The 7456-nt window shown below is 34.1% G+C and overlaps 1 non-coding gene across 1 annotated transcript; it reads left to right on the top strand.

The window, feature by feature from the left end:
* Nucleotides 1-5512: 5512 nt before the first annotated feature.
* Nucleotides 5513-5619, top strand: LOC119050007 (U6 spliceosomal RNA). Its single transcript, XR_005082660.2, has one exon. It is a non-coding gene; the product is annotated as a U6 spliceosomal RNA (small nuclear RNA).
* Nucleotides 5620-7456: the final 1837 nt, after the last annotated feature.

Below are 7456 nucleotides of genomic sequence, written 5' to 3'. Positions count from 1 at the left end.
ATAGACCACTTGATAGGACACAAGTCTCTGTAAACTTAAGAAAATTTAAATCATATCAAATGTCTTCTCTAACCACAATGCTATGAAACTAGAAATCATCACAAGAAGAACACTGAAAAACATGCAAAAACATGGAAGCTAAATAACAGTATTAGACAATGAGTGGATCAACAACAATTTCAAGGAAGAAATCAAAAGATACCTTGAAACAATGGAAAAGGAGAACACAACAATCCAAAATCTGTGGGATACAGGGAAAGTAATTGTAAGACAGAAATTCTTTACAGACTTATCTCAAAAAATGAGAAAAAGCTGAAATACACAATCTAAATTCATAGTTAAAGGAACTTGAAAAAGAATAACAAAGCCCAAAGTGAGTAAAATGAAGGAAATAATAAAGGCCACAAGAGAAAAAATGAGTCTTAAAAAATACAAAGGATCAATGAATGCAAGAGCTGGTTCTTTAAAAAGATAAACAAGATTGACAAAACTTTAACCAGACTCATGAAGAAAAAAAAGGAAGGACCAAAATAAGTAAAATCAGAAATGAAAGAGGAAAAATGACAATGTACACCAAAGAAATACAAAGGACTGTAGAAAAATATGAACAACTATAAGCCAACAACCTGAACTACCAGAATAAAATAGATAAATTTGTAGAAACATACAATTTTGCGTCTATAACAGATGGCCCATAGACATATGAAAAGATGCTCTATGTCACTAATCACCAGGGAAATGCAAATTAAAACAACAATAAGATATGACCTCATACCTGTCATAATGGCTATCATCAATAAGTCAGCAAACAACAAGTACAGGCAAGGATGTGGAGAAAATGAAACCCTTTTGCACTGTTGGTGGGAATGCAGACTGGTACAGCTACTATGGAAAACAGTGTGAAGATACCTCAAAAAATCAAAAATGGATCTGCCTTTTTATCCAGTGATCCCACTTCTGTGAATACACTCAAAGGAACACAAAGCACTAATTTGAAAGAACACAAGCACCCCTATGTTCTTTGCAGCATTATTTATAATCACTGAGATAGGAAGCAGCCCATATCCATCAGTAGTTGAGTGGATAAAACAACTATTAGACAATAGAATACTACGAGGCCATAACAAGAAGAAAATTTTACCCTTTGCAACAGTGTGGATAAACCTGGAGAATATTATGCCAGGTGAAATAAGCCAGTCAGAGAAGGATTAATACTGTATGATTTCACTCATATGTAGAATCTAATGAAAAAACCAAACTAACAAGAAAAACAGAGACAGAGGCATAGATGAAGAGACCATGACAGCTAGTGGTGGAGGGGGGTTAGGGAGTAGAGGGATTGAGCAAAAAGAAAAAAGTACTCATGGACATGGACAACAGTGTAGTGATTGCTGGGGGGAGGTAGGTATAAGGGGACTAAATGATAATAGAAATAATACAATTAAAATTAAATCCAAAAAAGATAAATAGCGATGTAACTATATTATTTAGAGTTAAGGAATTAACAACTGGAAGAATTAAAAATAGAACAAGATGGTTTTTCTGGGGCATAGAACATTGTATTCCATTATACAATTATACACTCTTCCACAGTGTTCTAACTCAGTGAATATATTATTCTTCTATAGAGTTCTAACTCACTGCTTGTTTCTTAACTCAGTGCATATATTATTACTTTGATTCTTTATTTAAGCTGGGTAATTCTGGGCATGAACAAATAATCCATCCATACCAGCTTATTACCCAGTTAATATCTGACTGTTAACATCTACTTCACCAACCTACTAACAGGTTTTACTTTTTCCATTCTATCTCTCCCTTACTTATTCTCCACACTTTTGCCAGAATGATTATTCCAAAGTGCAATTAAATTATTTTACCTAATCTCTGACATCTATAGGTTCTAAAAATTGTGGTATAAACTCAGTTATGTGCTGCTAAATGTTTATTCACTGGTTCTCAAAAAGAAAGCGCCAATCTGTAGTGGGATTTTTTGGTATACTTCGTGTAAATACTACCATTGTGACTGGTCTCAAATTACCAACATAAGTTAACATCAATAACATAACTGGGAAGTGATGCACCATAGTATACCCTGGCATTATATGTCCACCACGTAGATATAATAAAAATAAACACCCTCAATAGCATAGACAATAGTTAAATAGAATAAAATCATTAGGAAATGATTAGTTTCAAGTAGACATTATCTTGGTTTTTAATATATGCTGTTTAATTACATGTTTTACATAGTTAGTTTTATTTATTAGATTATCTAAAATTAGTATTTTTAAAAACCAACTAGGTCATGGAATTCTAGCATACTACTATAAATATTCTTTGCAAGGTCTACAAAGCCTTTCATAATCACACCAAAAGCTTAGCTTTCTAGCCAATTCCATTTGGCATTCAGATCATGAAAAATGATTAATGGTTCCCTAAGGATGCTGTTCTATTTCCTTTTTATGTGCATTTATTCTAAATTTCCTCTGCCTCGAGGGACACTCTTTTTATTATGATAATGGAAAACTCCTAATAGTCATACAAGATTCAGAGAAGAGGTGATGGCAGGAAAAAGGTTGTATTAAGTACCTCCAGAAATTTCCTCCTCAATAAAAACAATGAGAAAACTAACAACATTACAAGAATCATCTCTTTCAAAGTTCTGCAAATTAACAAAAGCCTAGTAACAACATAAGGACCATTTATTCAAGAAAAGTGGTTGAATGCAAGTAAGAACAGTGAGCTTGATGGTGTTTTAACTTGCCCTAGTTGAATACCCAGTTTTCTGACTCCACTGGAGCTTTGAAAAATAACAGCCTGCATTCACAGTCAAAACCAAAAATCTCAGCAACTGGAGGGACAGACAGTTTTTGACCTTCCTCAAAGTTACACTCCCACATAAATGTTATTCTTTAATGTGTCCACTGTCTCCCTGAAAGATCTCATTGCAAGGCTGTCTGTATTTGATCTCATTTGAACATTACCTACTAAGAAAAGCCTTCTCCCTAGAGTTGAAAAGAAAACATTAAAGGCAATTATTTAAATTCAAGTATGTCTGAGAAGATGGAATAGTTGAAGTGAACAATAAACCAAAAATTTAAAAGTAAGGAATGAGATGTTTATGAAGTCTGCAAAACTAGAAGGCCAAGTGCATGCTTAGGGCTAAGCATATGGCAGGTCTATGTGCATGTTCTGGAAAAATCTAAGAAAGCCCTATGTTCTCACCTTTGTATAGGATACCATTCTGCATGGCATGGGGCCAGCTCCCACTCGGAGATGCACAAGACCCACACCCACAGATAGGTTCTCCTGTAGGGAATCAGGCCTACATTGTACCTAAAATGCTATGAGACTGGCTTTTGCTAAAACTCCCTCACTCTGAATTGAGGCAGAAAGTGCTTACTATAACTTCCTAAAATCTATGCTAAACCTTCCAAGGACAAGTGTAACCAGTTCAACCATTTTTCCCTTTGCATTTGCAAAAATTCTGTGATTAGTGGCATCCTCTCCCTTGTTTTCTGTAAAACATAACCACCTAAAGTGAACCTGTGCATAGTAAATGAGGACCGTCATGTAATGTGCCCAGAAACCCAATAAAGGCTTATCAAGGCAAGGGCCAAGGCTTTTTCTCCTCTTGAGAGAGAAGTCATGCCATCCCTATTCCTCTACAGCACTCGGTAGTCTGTGTGTATTTGTTGTGCCTCATTCATAATGCTGCAGACCCCACAAGCCAGGGTACAAGTCACCTTTGCCTGACCTTGTGGCTGTCCTAAGAGGAAATAAAAGATAAGGCAAAGTGGTCAACATCCTGGCTCAGTGTCACAGTTGTGCCTCAACATACACACAGTTCCTCAGCAAAGAACAGAAAAATGTATTGCTTCCAACCATTTAAGAAAACTTCTGTCTAATGATTACTTGATAGCTAATCTGAGTAGAAACTTTAATATCCACACATGACTTAGAACAGAGATGTTATGGCATCAGGCAGAAAAGTCATTAACAAAAAAAAATGAACAAGAATAATAAACAGAAATAAAAACAAACCCTAAGGTAAAAGGACAGTTTGATTTCCGGAGTTGCTACATAATTTTATTTATTTATTTATTTATTTATTTATTTATTTATTTATTTATTTATTGTTGTTCAGGTATAAGTACAGTTGTCTGCCTTTTCTATATTATGTTATTTAAAATATCTGGGTTTTGAAAAAATATTATAAGACAAAGAAAAAAGAAAGTGTTGCCCATGCAGAAATAAAAAGAAATCAATGAAAACTTTCCCTGAAGAGCAGACATTGGACTTATTAGAAAAAAATACTTTAATCAGCTATTCTAAAAACATTCAAAGCATAAAAGAAAGTCATTTTTAATGACAAAGGAAAATATGAAAATCATGTTTCACCAAATATAAAATACCAAAAGAAGATAAAAATTATTTTTAAAATACTAAATAGTAATTCTGGAGTTTATAATGATAATAACTAAAATAAAAAAGTTTATTAGAAAGTTCAAAAGCAGATTGGACAACACACAAAAAAAGGGCTAGTATCTGTGATATAGGTTTATTAAAATTATTCAATCTAAAGAACAGAAAGAAAAAAATAAAAAAAGCAAGACAAAAAGACCATCATCAATCACACTAAAATATGCATAGCAAGAGTCCCCAAATGGGAGTAGAGTGAAAAAGTGGTAAAAAAAAAATCAAAGAAATAATTGCCCAAAACTTCCGAAAGCAGATAGGAAAAATAGGCAGAAGACCAACCCCCCCCAAAAGACTCAGACAATGGACAAAAATATAAACTAACTAGACCTGACAAAAATCTATACAACCTTCCACCCAGCAATAGCAAAACAAATATTTTTCTCAGGTGTACATTAAATTTATTTCAGACAAGCAATATTTTAGGCTATAAAGCAAATCTCAATAAATCATATACAATGTATGTTCTCTGACCAGAAGAAATTCAATTAGAAATCAATAAGAGAATGAAATTTGGAAAATGTGCATAAATTAAACAACATACTCCCAAATAACTAATGGGTCAAATAATAAATCATGGGTGAATTTAGGGAACACTTGAGATAAATGACAATTTAAATGCAAATAATAAAAAGTAGCCCTGGCTGGTATGGCTCAGTGGATTGAGCGCGGGCCTGCGAACCATGCGATCGCGGTTCGATTCCCAGTCAGGGCACATGCCTAGGTTGCAGGCCAGTTCCCAGTGGGGGACACATGAGAGGCAACCACACACTGATGTTTCTCTCCCTCTCTTTCTCCTTCCCTTCCCCTCTCTCTGAAAATAAATAAATTAATTTTTAAAAAAAGTAATAGCATGTAGTTAGAGCAGTACTTGAAGATAAATTTTTAATTTTGAACATCTATATTTTAATAAACTTAAATAGGTGAGAATATGGAGAAAAATGAACTCTTGTGCACTGCAGGTGGGAATGCAAATCAGTACAGCCACTGTGGAAAACAATATGGATGTTCCTCAAAAAGTTAAAAATAAGTGCTCGCTTCGGCAGCACATATACTAAAATTGGAACGATACAGAGAAGATTAGAATGGCCCCTGTGCAAGGATGACATGCAAATTCATGAAGCATTCATATTTTTAAAAAAACCAAAGACACTGAAATAGAGAACAAGGGGACAGTGACCAGACGGGAGAAGGAAAGGAAGTTAAGGGGAAAAAGGGGGAGGGATTTGGAGGAACAAATAGGAAGGACACAGGGACGAGAACTAAGGGGGGTGGAAATGGGAGGGAGGTGAGGAGCAAGGGGCGGGGGAGGCTGGGATGGGAGAAATAGACAAAAAAACTGTACTTGAAAAATAACTAAATAAAATTAATTAAAAAAAAAGAATGTTAGCTCTGAAGAAAAAAAAAGTTAAAAATAAAACTATCATATGGTCCAGCAATTCCACTTCTGGATATTTACCCAAAGGAAACAAAAACACTAACTCAAAAATATATTTGCATCCTTATATTTACTACAGCATTATTTACAGTACCCAAGATATGAAAATGACCTAAGGGTCCATTGATGGATGAACAAATTTTTAAAATATGTGTATAGTTATTCACTAGAATATTATTCAGCTATAAAAACTGAAAAAAAATCCTGCCACTTATGACAACATGGATGGACCTTGAGGATATTATGCTAAGAGAAATAGTTAGACAGAGAAAGACAAATACCATATAACCTCACTTATTATATATGGAATCTAAAAACAAAACAAAAAATACACTCATAGATATAGAAATCAGATTGGTGGTTGCTAAGGTGAAGGATGGTATGTGGGTGGATGTGGGTGGATGGGTGGATCAAATCCTCAGATCATTTACCTAACATATCACATTAAGAACCTATAAAAGAAGAGTAAGGGAAATCAAATCAAGCCCAAGGGAGAAAATAATTAAGATTAAAGTAAAAATAAATGAAATATAGATTAGAAAAATAACAGAAATGAACAAACAAAACCACAAGTTGGCTCTTTCAAGGAATCAACAAAATCAATAAAGTCTTAGCTAGACTGACCCAAAGAAAGAAGATTCAAATTTCTGAAATCAAGAATAAGAAAGGGTAATTGAAAACACATATGTTCATACAAAACCTTAAACACAAGCATTCACAGCAGCAGTATTCATAATAATCAAACTATGAAAACAACCCAAATTTCCATCAACTGCAGAATGAATAAAGTATGGTATATCCACATAATGGATTATTCAGCTGTAAAAGGAAATTTGATACATGTTACATGAATGAAATTTGAAAAGGTTATGCTAAAGTCAAAGAAGCCAGACACAAAAGGTCACATATTGTATGATCATAATTATATGAAGTATCAGAACAGGCAAAGCCATAGACTCAGAAAGTAGATTAGTGGTTGTGAAATGCTGAGGGGAGAATGAACAGTGAATGCTAATATGTGTAGGATTGATTTGGGATGCTAAAAACATTCTGAAATTACACTATCATGTTGATTGTACATCTCTGAGAATATTCTAAACATCACTGAATTGTACAACTTAATAGGGTGAACGGTATGCTTTGTGAAAAATAATGAATTAACTGTAAATAGATAAATGAAGATTTATTGTGACAGCATGGATGCACCTAGAGGGTAGTATCCTCAGTCAAATAAATCAACCAGAGAAAAACAAATACCACGTGATTTCACTTATATGTGGAATCTAAACAAAGTAACAAACAAAAAACAGAAACAGAGTCATAGATACGGAGAACAGACTGATAGTTGCCAGGGAAGGAGGGTAATTTGGCAGACTGGGTGAAAACAGTGAAGAGATTGAGAAGTACAGATTGGTATTCACAAAATAGTCATGGGGATGTAAAGTACAGCATAGGAAATGTAGTTAATAACATTATATTAACTATGTATTATGCCAGGTAGGTACTGGAAATATCAGGGGGAACACTTTATAAAGT

The sequence above is a fragment of the Artibeus jamaicensis genome, unplaced genomic scaffold (genome assembly GCF_021234435.1).
Source record: "Artibeus jamaicensis isolate MK-2021 breed Jamaican fruit bat unplaced genomic scaffold, CSHL_Jam_final contig_240, whole genome shotgun sequence".
Lineage (NCBI taxonomy): Eukaryota > Metazoa > Chordata > Mammalia > Chiroptera > Phyllostomidae > Artibeus > Artibeus jamaicensis.
This window is presented reverse-complemented; position numbering and strand designations above follow the sequence as displayed.